Genomic DNA, 15,533 nt, shown 5'->3' on the forward strand with positions numbered 1-15,533 from the left:
CAATAAAATCCTTTGCACAGCAGGAGATTTTTATGTCCACTATGTGCCTGAGCAGCAAGTAAATCTGTGAGGAGAAGAGGATAGCTCAGTCAGCCTTGGTAATCAACTGTGGCTTGGAGTCTGGAAAATCCATTTACACACATATTTGCTCAGAGTGTTTTTGCTTTACAACCACTATACTGGTTAGCATTTGAGCTTTCTGATTAGAAATGTCGTTGCTTTTGCAGACAGAAGTGTTTGGCTTTATTGTTTCTAGCTGATGTTACTGATGCACTTAGAATTCTATAGAGGTGAGGTCCTTTCTTTGCATATATTTACTTATGACCTGTCCAGTGGTCCAGATCATCTCAAGTATAAGCACTTCGATACCTTCCTTTTTAGAGATGTGTCTTTCAGAAGGCCTTCTTGCCTTATGACAACAACTTTTGCTTTTTGGTAATTTTTTTGTACTAATATAAATATCTTAAATATCTTTTCTTTTGGCAGAATACTTAAACATCAACAGCTAACAGTTGTCATTCAGCAAATCACAGCTTACACTGTACCTGTAGCAGAATTGGGCTCATGGCAGATGCATTGCACCTATGAGTTTCTGACCCCAAAAAAGTCTTGTGGTTGTTATTTTTCATCCTTTCTGCTATTAAAATTTGTATTCAGTATTTTGATACCGCAGGAACATCTGATAACATGAGTCATGAACCAGCCCTCATTGTTGTATTGTTAGCTGTTTTGCTTATCTCTTTCTTTCTCCTCTAGGAGGGGGTCATATCATTTTTGTTCCATTCCTTAAGAGCTTTTGTAATATGAAGGCTTAGATCTAGAATTATAATCGCGTGGGATGCTGCATGCGCAAGGAGAATAACAGCACTTGCCAGGTAGCTTACAATGATGTATTGAGAATTTCACTGTTCTTTAAACTGAATGTGGACATAAGAGATGCGCCTATCTCTGAAAGGTAGGTACAATTAGATTGACAACTTGTATGTCAGGATTCTTGTTGGTGTCATTTAAAATTGCTGAAATGTAGTGTTGCCACTCCCTCTCTTCTTCCATTCCCTAAAATGAGGCTTATACTGGAAATGCTGACAAGACCCTTATCATTTGAGATGGCACCATGCACAGCTTTAAATACTGGTTATAAATGTTAATGCATTATCTGAATGATATTTTTTCCGCATGTAGGCAGCTCAGAATAGAGTCTCAGTAATAAATTTAACAAGTTCAGGGGGAAGACACAGTATGCTTATGTGAGTATTATAATGATTGGCATTTTTGCAAACAGCATATGATAAGTGGTGCAATTTTATTTTCAAGGTTTAATCAATAGAGAGCTCTTTGATATTGCCATGTACTTTGCAAATAGATGGTTCCTTGGGATGACAGCAAAACAACTTCTGTTTCATGGTATGTTTACGCTTAGGGTTTAATCAATCTGCTTTAGTGATTATCGTAAATTTTGATATTCCAAAAATTAAATAGGGGCTATAAAATAATTATGCTTCATGGTGGCATCCTCTTGCTGCTAGCCTGGGTCATCTGGCTTCACAAATGTTGAAACGAGCTCAAAGTCCATCACTGTGCCAATTACAAGAGCATGGGCTGTGTACCAGTTTAGTCTCTTTTATTGTAAACCCATACCAGCTGTGGAAATTGAGGTGGATCTTCAAAAGCTTAAGAAGGACTTTAAAAATATTTTGTGTTAGCTTTTGGGAATGATTTTCCTGTCAGATAAGAGGAGGCAGAAATGACCCCCACATTACACTGTAGGCTCCCCTCTAATTTTGATCCACATGGGTCACAGAAGTGGCTGAAGCTCCTTCTATGTGAGCACAGAAGTCCAAACCCCCCAGAGTGGCTCCTTCAGTGAGCCTCAGCACCTCAGGGAGGCTGAGAGGAGCAGAGCATCTCTGGCCTTTCTATGAAACATTTCAAACCAGCACAGAGGACTTTGGGGGATTCCCACTGCTCTGGGTGAGCTTTCTTCTTGCTGAGCAGAGCCCGATGGGCTGTGTCTCTTTAGTTCTTGGAAACAACAGTAGCCCAAGAAAGCTGAAGTTGGAAGATCATTTCATAAGCATTTGAAGGCTAACCATGTCCACATGGAGCTGTGGTGCCAGCCCAGCTTGTCCTCCCTATTGCAGCAGATATTCATGCTAGCCCCACAGGACCAGTGAAGCCTGCCTGGAACTGCGTTAACGATTTCTTGGATGTGGCAGCAGAAGGACACACACTGTGAACTCGGAGATAACCTCTGGCAAGGAATTCTCTGTCACTCTCATCCTCTCTGATAAAAATATAATAACTGGTAGACAATTGGGAAACGAGGAAGCTGGAGTGTTTCAGGTGATTTAACCTGAATGTAGCAGAGTGCTGTGAACACTGAGGCAGAACCTCCAGAGATGGCAGTGGGAGATCAGGCACCACTGAAGGGAATGACCCAGTCAGGTCGTGATCTCAGCACAGAAATTCCCCCAGAGCCAGGCTGACAACAGCATAAGAGCAGGGTGTATGTGTGCTGTGCATACCTGATGAGTTGTTATAGATGCTTGTGAAAAAAAATCTTTGAATATTTATTTTTAACGCTTTTCACTTGCAGAAAGAAGACACTGTGTCAACATCAAGATGTTGCAGCTTCAGCTGGAGTTCCACTCATGTTCATACAAAGATTCAAGATAATGCCTTAGAGAGGGCATTTACTCCTTTTTTATACAATTTTGTTTTGTGATATATATGGATGTGTGTGAGTTCAAATATATACATGTAAGTATGTACATCTGTGTTCAAATAATAGGTGTTTTGCTTTGCTGTCCCCTAACCAACATCTATTGCTGTGCTACCTTTGTAAATATGCTGTAATGACTGATTCTTTTGCATTCTTTGTGCTATCTTTGCTTATGCTGAATAGCAGCTGACACTTCAATTGGGATGGCTGAGCTCAGTGCATTTTCCTTTGGAATGGGACACTTTTCAGTGTAAAGAGAGGGTACCTCAGACTGACTCTTCTGCCTTTATCCTCAATCCAAACTGCATTTAATCAGATCTATAGTTTGTAGCAAGGGACATTCTCCCTTGCATTGAAATGCATGGGAAAGGCTGGAGGGTCTGTTTTTAAGGTTAATTAGGTCCTGAAAAGAATTAGCTGGATTTGTTTTCTCTATATTTTCTTCTCTTATTTTTAAGAAACTTTTTAATTACCTTCATCTTGTTGGTATATTCAGATACACTTTTCCCTTTATAGGACAAATTGTACATACTTTTGAGTTTATTAAAAGCCATTTTGATTGATTGTAATTCTCATTTTAAATGAAAGTGAGCATAGTGCTTGACGTGTTAAAATTTAGGCATCAGATATACTATATATTAATGTGAGTTGTACAGTTAATCTTTATTTTTGTTTAACTGACTGCTAACATTATTCACTGCTTAAGCATAAATGTGAATTTGGTTCTCAGTTGGCTACACTGTGTTTGGAAAGTAAAGGAACAAATAGTTTAGGACATGACCATTCAAAAATCCTTTGGTGAGGGCAGAAGTTTCAGAAACCAACTTTTTTTTTTATTTTCAGGTTCTCATTATGAATCTGCTGTGGACCTTGCTGTTGATTCAGAAAGGTAAATACTCTCCTTTTCAACTCCCTTTGGAAGGTTGCTTTTGGCTGCATGAAAAGATGTTTAAGTATCAATATGATAACAGTAGTTAAGTGACCTGCCTGTGGACCAGCAAAAAAATCCCCTCTATGCCCCTAAAGAGGGTTCCCAAAGCCTGCCTAACACTACCAGCAGAAAAAGTCTCCTTGTAGAAGACCATGCAAGATTTGAGGTAGGAGAAAACTGTTGGCTGGAGTCAGTGTCATAACTTTCTTCTTTTTGTTACTGAAATTAGAGCTATTTATCAGCTTACCCTTCAATGTCAATATACGTGAAGAATGGAATGTGTTGTAGGAGGAAGGAGGGAGATATCATCTTGTTCTTTTACTCAATTTTAGATGAATTGGTTTTGCAGGGGAGTAAATTTGTATTTGTAGTCCTCCTCCCCATTCCAGGTTTCCTTGTGTTGCGTTCACTTTCAGCCCTTTCTCCCACATATCTTCAGAAAATAACTGAGTTCTCAGTTATTTTCAGTAAAAATTCAGTTCTCTTAACCCTTAGCAGTAATCCAGGCAGGAGGGGGTTAGAGCAAGTTCAAGAAAGACTCTTTAATATTTCAGCATAATAAAATGGCTCTTCTCATTCTAATGACATTCCTTGCTTCTTGTTAGATTAAAGAAATTTTCTGTGACTTTTTTCCTGTTTCTGTACAACATACTTCAGCCACAATGGCAATATTCTCCATGGATTGCAGGATTTTCTTCTTGATTCTTTTCTTCTCTTCTTATGATCTCTTTTTTCTCATCTTAGCTCCAGCTCTTGGTTTTATATCTGTTGTACAGAATGTAAAATGCTTGGAAAGACCGAGAATGAACAGAGACTGACAAGGTAGACTTCTGATCAATCATGTCACACCAAAAAATATTAATAAAAATAGTAGTCATACTAGAAGAGACACAGAGGGTGGACTGCTGTGGGAATGCTGGAGAAAAGTGGTGTAAACTACAGTTTTAGAGTGTGGTTTGGAGATCACACTCTTCTGTCACAACTGATACCCATGAACTCTCCTGTTACAGACCCTCAAAGCCACAATGTGGTGATTCCCAACAGGCAAAGACAAGCAAGCAAGAAACAACTGTAAGAACACAAGTCCTTGCATTTTTCTTGATGTTTCAGTGCTCTATTTACATGACCACCACTGGTCAGCACTAATGACCCACTGGAGATGCTGGATGAATGAAGCCATACAGTCAGTCAAGCTTAGCTTCAGAAATTATTGGGACCATTACTAGATCTTGGAGTTTTACTTGTCCATCCCAGCTGTGTTTCATTCTTGTAAAACACAATGAGGCATTTCCCACCTGCTGTCACCTAAGAGTTCTTCAATACTGCCTCATTTGTTGCTGCTTCAGGCGTCCAAGAACATCTGGAGAGTCACTGATTTCAGCCAGCTTGCAGAACATTCTCAAATCCTGGCATTCCTGCTCTCATAGCTTTGGGGTGCTGCAGTGTCAAAGCAAGCAGGAATCAGTTGACACAAACAGACACAAACAGATTAACTGGAGGTGCAAAGCACTGAGGTACAATTGTTCACAATTAACTAGTGAATTTTAATGGAAGTTTATTCATGGATTCCCCCTGTGGCTTTGAAATTGCTGACAAAACAAAGTGCTGGGTTTATTTGACATTCAATGCAAAACTACATTTGGTATCTGTGCTCAGAAGCCTTGACAATGGCTCAGAAGCCCCTTGGTCTGAGCAGGGGAAAACAAAGGGTGGTCACTGCTCTATGTGTAAATATCGAGTGAAACAGTTTCCTTGATGGCATCCATAAAAGAACACAAGAGCACAAACCCAATCTCCTTTGAAAGATTATTTGTTTTTGCAGATGTTGAAAAGCAAGTTGTTTGTTTGTTGTTTGGATTCCATAGAAGGGAGTGCCTGATAAGGAGTTGCTTTTATGCAAAGAAAGTCAAGATGCTTTATGTGATTGCTTAGTCAGAAGAAAGCTGACAACAGACCTTAGCAAATTATGGATCTAAAGCCATCCTTTTATGGCACCTCTCAAAAGCAGTATTTTACCTTGCTAAGTGGCAAAATGCCATCTGAGCCGGACAGCTGAGGTAGGCAGACAAATACTGTGGCCAGGTTCATCTGATGTCTTTGTTGAACTCAAATCTCCTGGAAGGCAGTGTAACAGAGGTGCTCTGTCCTGAGTTTCAGAGGCTGTCACCTGCTAATTGGATAGACTGTCTCTGCCCTTGTGCTGATCAGAGTTAATGCCCAAGATCAAAAGATAGCTCAATGAAGATAAATTTGCAGCATGAGAGAATTTGTTGTGTGTTTTAAGTTACTGAAATACAGAATAAGCAGAACACTGGTATTATGTAGGTGTGTGTAAGAGTGTTGTGAGGCAAGATCCTGAGGCACTTACGGAATCTGAGCAGTTGGACATAGGGTTTAAAGAAAGTTAAGTGTCCTAATTTGTGTTTGAACTTATAAGCTCTTCCCAATATATTAAAATTCCTTCCTCAAATTCTCTAGAAATGGTCCCATATCTCTAGAACATACCATAGAACTTTCTGATTGCAGTGGAATCTTTCCACCACCATAAGATATTGTAAAACTGTTTATAAACTGAGGCAAAACTGGTTCTTCAGGCCATATTCTGTGATACAGGGAATTCTGACTGCAGCAAATTCAGAGGAGCTCCTGCCACACAGGTGTAGGAATGGGGAAGCACAGGGTTTGGGACTAGTAATTCCTCCTTTAATGGTTTTTCCAAACCTCTTTCTTCCTGTTCAGACACTTTGGGATATATGGCAGGTGAAGGCTTTTGAAAGAGGGTGAAATCTAACCTGGAATCATGGGGGAGCTTTATTTAAACCAGGTGTATGTAAACTCACACTTCCTATGCCAACAACCTCCTTTTTGCCCATATGGAAAGAAATGTTTTTTTCTAAATTTGCAGCCAATACACCCTGTTTACATGTGTTAAACTGTCAGGGCATCAAACAGTGATAAGCAGCATAAGGCTGAAGGGGACTGAAACTTTCTTTCTGTTGCAGAGCATTTTGGTGGGGTGTAAGACAATGAGGAAACACAGAGACTGCTGAGGAGGTCTGTACAGGTAGCGCTCAGCATCCTCTGAAGGGCAGAAGAATGCAGAGGATGAGAGCCACTGTTTAAGGTAGATAGAGCCATGCTAGGGTCCACCAGGAGCATATTGTGGTGTGTGTGTTCTGCTGCTTCATTAACAGCACTCGGTGTGCCTCCAGTGCTCTGATCCTTGCTGTCCTGTGAGCATGAGGATGCTTTCAGTTTTTTGCCTCATCTACTTCTTCCTGGTCAGGTTACCTCTAGCAGACATTGACCACAATGTCACCCACCAGGGGCTGCCCTCTGGTCCTGACCTGCCCCAAGGCACAGACATCTCTGTATGCCCCAGTTGCTCTCTCTGACATTTAGGGAATCTCTTCACCTTTAATGTCCTCTCCTGTACTCCCTGAAAAGGTAGATCCATCCATGGCAGCCCTCCATGGCAGCTGAACACTCCCCTCCCTTTCCTGTAGTCTAGTGCACCACATTGCTGTGATGCAAGCAAGATCACAGCCCATCCCAGAGCCTTTGTAGCCTCCTGTTCGTCCCCTGTAGTTTACAGCCATTTACTGGGGATCATTGTGAACCACGATGAACCAGCTCTAAGGCTTTGCACCCTGCCCAGAGACACCTGTCCAGCAGCAGGGCAGGTGCAACAGAGGCCAACCAGCCTCAGGACTTCTTTGCTTGCACAGCCCCACTGAACCAGTTGATATTGAGGGGCAGCCACTTTCTTAGTGGCTCAAACACCTGCCCCAGCACTTTGGTTATGCTGTCCTGCACTCAGGCAGATGTGTGAGCCCCGCTGCCTGTTGGTGTGGTGTTTTCAGGTGTACCAAGAGCACAGTATTTAGCAAAACCGTGACCTGAGCCCTCAGTGCAGCACTCATTAGCAGCAGGCTCAGCCCTTGGCTCTGCCTGGTGAATACTAATGACTTGTTTTCATCCTTCCAGCCCATGGGAACTGTCCCCACACACTGCATCCTCAGCCTCTCCTCCCATGGCGTGCTTGGGGCGCTGGGGCACAACCCAGGGGACCTCGGAGGTTTTGGTGGGTTACAGGTGATCCATGTACAAGAGGTAAAAAAGGAAACTATCCCTTGTTCAGAAGACTGCACAGGATTTATGATAAGTAAGATTTTGCTGTTTTTTTCTTGTAGTGTGCAGGCAGTTTTTCATAAGTTCCCTGCTGCCTCGGGTTGAGACAGGATGCCCTCTATGCTGGCGGTATGATGCTATGGAGCTGGCAGCCTTTCTTTTCACAGCCCCACACTAAATGGAGAGCAAGCAGGCAGGGGAAAATAAGTCTGAAAAGGGAGAAGGCTGTACCGTTCTAGTTTCCCTGCCCCTCTTTTTCTGCCTGCTCTTTTCCTCAAGTCTTTTACCCTACTATAAATGCAGGCAAAAGCCTGCAGTCCTGATGAGCAAAATGAAGAGAGCCACAGGCTCAGGCAGTGCATATCTACTCTAATTTCTCTTCTTTTTTCTTCTAGTGATTCAGACAAGTCTTGCATGTTTTCTGCTCCATTCTTTGGGTCAAGAACACACTAGTTAATAGCCAATTATTTCATACCCTAAGGGAATTTCAGGAAAGAAGTTTCTGGGAAGAGTCAACTTGTTTTGGGAAATGAGACTAATATTCAGTACGTGAGATATTTTCCTTTGCTCTCCTTTGCAATACTATCCCATTTCAGCACAAGGTGGATTTATTGCTGTAATAGCTATGGTTCAGACAAAGCATAATCGTTTCCCAGAGTAGTATTTTTTCCTTGTTTTTCACAAAAAGTGAAGTTTTAGCCAGGACACCATAGCAAAAATTTCAGCAATTAAATTCTGCTTATTGAAACTTTCCCTTTTAAAATCTGTCCCAAACTACTGGTTGCTTTTCCTTTGAGCACTTTTGAAGGCTAAATTCACTTTAAATTCACAGCTTTCCAAATTCTGAAGCCTGCTGAAATTTTTGTTGACTGCCTAAACCAGAATGTGCGGTTCCAGCTGAGATATCTAATGTTCTAATGTATCTAATGCATGTTTAATTGTTGTTGTTTGTATTCTTGTTTAGACACAAGTCATGTAGACTCAACCTATGACTAGCAGAAGTAAACAATATTCTTTACATAGGAAAAGCAAGCATTATTTAAAACTATTTTTTTAGTAGCGAGTAGCATAGAGCATGAATAAATTCATTTTGTGCATCAAGGGCTGTTGTACACGTACAAAAATCCAATAGTGAAAAAATAGGCTGAAAGATAATCTGAGGCAAACAGTCCAGAACAGCAACTCAGAACAGATGATCCACAGTATAAATTACTACAATTTATTTTTTTAATTTACTTGTGCTACTTTATTATTGTTTATTCATTTGATAGATGGCATTTAATTTCAGTTTGAGAGCTTCAGGATGAGTGTTTGATGCTAATGGTTGGAATTTGCTCCTGGGCAGAAAGCCAACGTGCCTCAGCCACGTTCCAGTTATGCCCTCCAAGCTGTGTTTAAGTGGCTTTCTGTTGCCCTTGGGGTATGTTTTACAAAGGAAGCTTAAAGCCTAATGCAGGCCTGCAGCTCACTTGCTGGAGCAAGAGAAAGATGGTTTTCCCTCTCTCCTGTTGTCTCCAGCAAGAAAATCAAATTATTGGATTACTGGCCCTTCGATTTTGCTCAGCACAAATAGTTTAAAATCCCATTATACTGGAGACCTTTGAGATGAAATGCAAATGGATAAAGAAAACAAATGTATTAAATTGGTGCAATATGTCAATAGTGTGGTATTACCTGATTAAGTGAGATGGCTATGAGTGTTCTAAACAGCCTTATGTATGTAAGACTTGTGCTGCTAAAGTGGTCACACGAAAAATCCCCAACAAACCAATAAACCAAAAAAGCCCACCCACAGGAGCCTACTAAAGGCATAAATTAATGCAGGTTTTCTTTCCTTGCTTACTTTTATTTCTGGAAAAGAAAATCAAAGCAAACAGATTGATCTTGTGCCGGATTAAAATTGCAATTACCCACGGATCTATGCAGCACATGAAATATTTGGGCTGATTGAACCTGACTGTTTGTTGTACATATACCTCCATATACATTGGCTTGAACTTTGAATTTCCTGCTTTCTGCCAGTTTTTGTGACTTGCACATGTGTTTTATGTATTGATTTAGGGATAATTCCTATTTGTTACAATGTATTTTTAAGACATTATATCAGCTAAAACTGGGTGAATTATCTAATGGATTTTAAACTACATTATTGCTGTAATTTTTGTGCATATTCACACATACATACCATGATCCAAATGTCACTCAGTTCTGCACAATCAATAGCTGCACAGGAAAGTGTAGGTGAGGTAAATTTGTGTACTTTACAAAGTGGACAAAACTTCTTTAACCCCAAGGATAAGATTCTTCCATTTTATATTAGGCTGGTTTCTCTACAAGTTTCTTGTTAAAATTGTTATCTTACTGTCCTTTTGTATTTATGTGTCCATAGAGCAATAAATAGCTATTGAAACATGGTTGTCACTGTCACGGTCACGGTCACTGTCACTGTATTTGAATTTCTTTCACTCACAGTTTTGATGAATTCAGGATAGCTCTCGTGTGCAAGTGAATTTTTTGTTGTCCAAGTATGTGAGCATGTATTCTAATGACTTGGGTTTCAAATAGAGACTCCAAAATTACTAAGAAAATGCACATTAAACTAGAGGCTGAGATATATTTTTGTAGCTTGTTGAGATTCTAGCACATACTGGTGTTCATAAGATAATAAATGTGAAATGGATTTGATGCTTACCCACCTGAACATTTCTGAGTTAAAAAAAAAATAAAAGAGATTGATAGACAGCACCTTCTCTCTTTTACAACTAATAAGCTTCTAGTTCATTAAGTTATTACATGCCATTCCTCATCTGACAAATAGAATCCATAATTCAGTTTTTCCCAGAGTTGCACATTCTTTGAGTCTACAGACTAAATCACCAGAGTGCATTTTGTCAATAAAGCTTCTGTTTGGTGGGGGAAGGAGGGGGCAGTTAAGTAAAGTAATATGAAATGCAATCCATTCTTTGTGTCAGAGGTCATTTATTTGCTTCAATATTGCTTTTATTCTATTTATACGTTCACTAAATGATGATTATTATGGAAAGTCCATGGTTATTCACTGCATTATATTGAAAATGTTTTACATTTTGTTGCAGGCTCTTACACTTGGGAATCTTTAGCGTTATCTTGAGAAGTAAACTGTTCTTCTGCAATGAATCCTTGACAATGTATTAGTTCAATTCTGCATTTACTGAGGGATAAAGGCTTTCTTCTGTGAGCAGTGGGAAAGCCACAGAGGCAAACAAAAAGCCAGCCATGTTCTGCAGCCCTGAACCAAAAGGCTTGTCACTTCCTGAGCCAGAACTGCCCAGCGCAGATGCAGGCAGCCAGTGACACCTTCAGCATGGAAAGTTATATGGGACTAATTTGTGTCCGAGACCAAGTTTCCAGCACTGCTCTTCTCACCAGGGCTTGAAGAGAGATTGCTGTGCTCTGTGTTGAGTATAATATATGGTATCTATTCGTAGAAAATACAACCTGGTGATAAAATGCTTGCCTAGGGAGTGGGATAGAGTGGTCCAGGCTCTTCGCAGCTTGCAGTGATTTAAACCTATTTTTGCTGTCCAGAGAAACAGGTAGTCATGATAGGGGAAGAAAAAAATCAGTGTGCCCTGCCCTCCCAGCCCTGGCATTTAGGTGGATGCTCTGCTAAGTATCACCGAGGTTGTAGCTGATGTACCCTTTGAGACAGCACTCCCCAAGGATAGGGTGAAGTTGAGAGCTGGGAGGGGGCACGGGGCAAAGTGGCTGCCCTGCAGCACAGTTAGTTCTGGTTTTGGGTGGGTTGGGGTAACTGTTGCATTGCCTTCCTTGGGCAGGTGTTGCTCTAACCCTGGGGAGGCTAACAACCTGCCTTCTTCCCTTGTCTGCCTCTTCTGATTAAAGCCTGCCTTTTTTCCTTGCAGTGGAAATTAGTAGCTGTGAGCAGCTGTCATTTTTACCAGAGGGAGAAGAAGCCATTCCCTGCCCCAACGTGTCCCGGAGGGTATATGGTTCAATTTCTGAAGGCATCCGGAAATAGTGTCACCTCTGCAGGTGAATGAAAGTCAGGGCTAGTCTGAGTAAGGAGAGGAATGAAAGAGGTAGCACTGAGCTGAAATATTCAAGCCTGCACACTACTGAGAGGAGGTGTTGAGTAACCAGTCCAGATCTGTCCAAAATGCTCTGATACTGTATTATCATACTTTAATATGGGCTAGTACTTCTCATTATATTTTTAGTTAACAAACACACAGGTAATTGTGGCAACTGAAGAATAATGGTGTCCTTGGAAAGCACTATTTTAAAATGAAATTTTGTAACACGGTGCTAAGACAACAGTCTAATGGGGTTACTGCTCATGACAATTACTGATTGTGAGTTATAAATGAGGGAACAATGGGAAATATTATTTTAATGGAAAATGTAATAAATGAAGAGAAGCCAAAAGTCTCTAATTGATCCTTTCCCCAGAGATCACTCAGAGATGCCCTCATGCTGAAAAATCCATCTTTGATGAAGATTCCTGAGTGTTCAGTGTCTGCAGTGGTCTTTGACAGCTTCAGCAGGGCAGGCACCTCTAGACCCACTTTGTTGCTCCCTCTTGGGCTTGAAACCCTGTTCAGGATATATTCTGTCTATGCAAAATGGGAATTATGCTGCTGAGGCTGTATTAGCACCTTTAGCTAATCTCTCAAAGGAAGGCTCTCTAGACCATAATGGACATGAGTCAACAATGCTTTTGCCTTATCAAAGCATTTATAAATCTGATTTTTCTAGATAGCTAGGTAATGAAATATTCAGTACTCTGATGGAGTTTCTTAACCCACTGTCACTCTTGTCTGTGACTGTAGCCTGTGCAATTTGATTAGCCATTTATTACTTTTGTACCTAATATATTAAAAATAGCAATGAGCTGAAAACACTGGAAATATTCTCAAGAACCAGAAAAAAAAAAAAAAAGCAGACTGGTAGCTGTGCATCTTCTGTAACTGCTGACACCTCCTGAGTGGCCATTACACTGAATTTATCCAGGACTTTTGAGTTCTTGCTTTATGTTTAAATAAATAAATAAATGTATTATCTTTAAGCTTGTCGCTTTTTTACCAGGGAAAGTTTTAATGAGAAAATTTAACTCAGTGTTAAGTTTTCTACTAATTAGGTGAAACTGATTTTTCCTCTGCATGCAGTATCTGTTATCTGGCACTCCTGAACTAGTGGGTAGCATACACAAATAGTGCTGCTCGGCTTTAGTCTTTTCAAAAAACAACAAAAAAGAAGGTCTAAGAAGTTACTGACTACTATAGCATTTACATTCTGTAGGAACAAGTAAAATAACATTTAAGAGCTGCATGTTCTTTCTATAATTCTAGAACTGGAATAGATATGCTCAGCCTTTCTGCAATAATGTATACTCATTCAGTAACAAGACAATTTATGATTCAAAATAATACATTTGACAGCATAAATGAGTGATCTGGTCATATCCACTAACTTAAGCATGTGGTTTTGCTCATTGTTATAAAAAACAAACCAAACCAAATTTTCATTTGTGGCCAAACCAACACTCATTCCTGGCCCACTGGGTATTTTTTCATGCTGGTTGTTTTTCATTTTACAGGCCTATCAAATGCTGCTATGGAAGTAACTTTTTTCCTTATTGAGTGAATAAATTACAAGTCCTGGGGCAGCATTCAGTGAGCTGTAATTCTTGGCTATAACATCTATGAGATATGTTTAAACTGAATGATCCACTGCTCAGAGGAGTGATGGTTTCTCTTATAGCCCTCTTGTTCTTGCAGACAGTAAACCATTGAAATAGACCATGAAGACAAGGGCAAGTTCATCATATTCTCATCTTTCCTGGAGTCGTACATGTATTTTTGTCTGTGTTGTGGGACACCTTACACCTCACACGTTCAGAACTAAGTAAGTCTTGGAATTAATAGTGTTTTTTTGGGTTTTTTCTTCAGTCTATATTTTGAAAATTAAAACTCTGATAATTTCTAGAAAAGTTTGTACCTCTCTTTGAAGCAGATACAAATTTCAAACTCATATGTAACCTATATGTATAAAACCCACTTTGAAAGGTGTTATATTGTTCCTCGCAGTAGTTTTTTCTCCATTTGCACAGAAAATGTTTTTCTACTTCCAGGCAGACTCTTCTATTCCTACCTCTTACATGCTCAATCACCTTGTAAATGCAGAGCATTATCGTACAGAAGAAGCTTTTTCACAGAATCCATGACTTTGACAATTACACTTGTTTCTTCATCTCTCCTGTCCTTCTTGACAGATCCTGCAAGATTATTTTATCCATTATGTGACCTTCTTACTTGACATTTCTTTGTCATTGCTCTGAATCCAGCACAAAGAACTGAAGAAGGCTGGGATGTATAGGAAGGGAGAGGCTAGGATTGTTACCCAGAGCTCCCAAAGCAGGTGTGTCTGGGTAGGTCTGGGCTGTAACACTGCATTTAAGATAATTGCATTGAATATCTATTTAAATGCTAAAGAATAACACACATGCTCACACCCTCTTCAATGGTTCAGCTTTCATTCATAGTAGCAAGGTGACATATAACCCTTGTTTTATACTCAGCTGGAAGTTGTGATTGAAAATCCTCACTCTCAATACCTCCACTCCCCATCCCAGATTTTACTGGGTGTCTACTAGAGAGTGGTATGCTTTATAATTTTACTATTTTCATATATTTAAATATAACGTCTGTCTAGCTACTAATTTTATTTTCTCTTTAATTTATTCTCCAGATTCTCTGGCCTTCAGTCAATACACTAGGTGATTAAATTATTGTCCCAGTAATGAGATTTGACACAATCTATGCCAGTTACCTGTGTGACCTACTAAGTAGGTTAATTGGCAACCCTGAATAATTATCACCCACCTCATCTTGCTGACTGAGAGTCTGACAATAAATGAAACACATAAAAATGCTGAAAAAGATGCAGTTTTTAATTTAAACTTCTGAATTATTTCAAAAAAGCCTTTTACCTAGTAGGTGATTAATAAAATGCAGCAATTGAAAAAATATCTTGTGAACATACTGGTTTTATTAATATAAAGATGCTTGCTCTTGTGCATCAGCACAGCTTACTGAGGAAAAATAACTCTGTTACATATTAGATGAACAGGTCCCTCTATTCTGCAAATTGCTTATATAAGTGAATTTTTGCATCCTCAGAGACACTGCTCAAAAGTGAGGAAAATTCAAGAAGTCAAAGTGATATTTGTGGTGACTTTGCAATAACTATGTTTTAATGTTTTTCTGCGAAACCCTGAGAACTAGAAATTAAGTTTATTGTTTAATGAAAGCTGTGATGCTTCTATTCCCATTTCCCAGAAAAGAGAGTTAAGAAAAATAAATATGGTACCTGATGATGGTGACTCGTATTGTGTATCTAATCTTTTCTACTTTGTTCATTTCTGAAAAGCAAGGATGGTATTTCTTTCTGCCCTAGAAAATGTAAGATTGGAGCTTAGAGAGGAAGAAGAATGGACTCCTGTGGATAAGATGCATTAAAAATATGTGAGATTTAAATCTCTCGTCTTTTCACAAGATAATCAGCTCAAATTAATGGTTCAGAGCCATGGATCTAGTCAGACTGCTTCCAAAATCATTCCTCTGCCCTGGCCAGAAATCTCACCAAAACCTGGGGTAGAAAGAACAATCAAAGAATTCATATCTTTTTATCAGCAGTTAGTGACTGCAACATAAAGTGTCTTCAGAGAGGCACTTTGGAGAGGGGGAG

The 15,533-nt window shown here is 39.7% G+C and overlaps 1 long non-coding RNA gene across 36 annotated transcripts in view; it reads left to right on the top strand.

The window, feature by feature from the left end:
* Positions 1-15,174, top strand: part of LOC148222194 (uncharacterized) — a 92,966-nt gene extending 77,792 nt beyond the window's left edge. For 8 of the 36 annotated variants that reach the window (XR_015806823.1, XR_015806822.1, XR_015806815.1 and 5 more), the window contains 4 exons: positions 757-2,760; positions 3,566-3,611; positions 6,656-8,329; positions 10,880-12,852. This is a non-coding gene — a long non-coding RNA (uncharacterized LOC148222194). Of the gene's footprint in view, positions 1-756; positions 2,761-3,565; positions 3,612-4,397; positions 4,476-6,655; positions 8,330-10,879; positions 12,853-13,383 lie in introns of those variants that run through there. The other 28 variants (XR_015806825.1, XR_015806827.1, XR_015806819.1 and 25 more) reach the window with 22 other exon arrangements.
* The last annotated feature ends 359 nt before the right edge of the window (positions 15,175-15,533 follow it).

The sequence above is a fragment of the Sturnus vulgaris genome, chromosome 14 (assembly GCF_052056855.1).
Source record: "Sturnus vulgaris isolate bStuVul1 chromosome 14, bStuVul1.hap1, whole genome shotgun sequence".
Lineage (NCBI taxonomy): Eukaryota > Metazoa > Chordata > Aves > Passeriformes > Sturnidae > Sturnus > Sturnus vulgaris.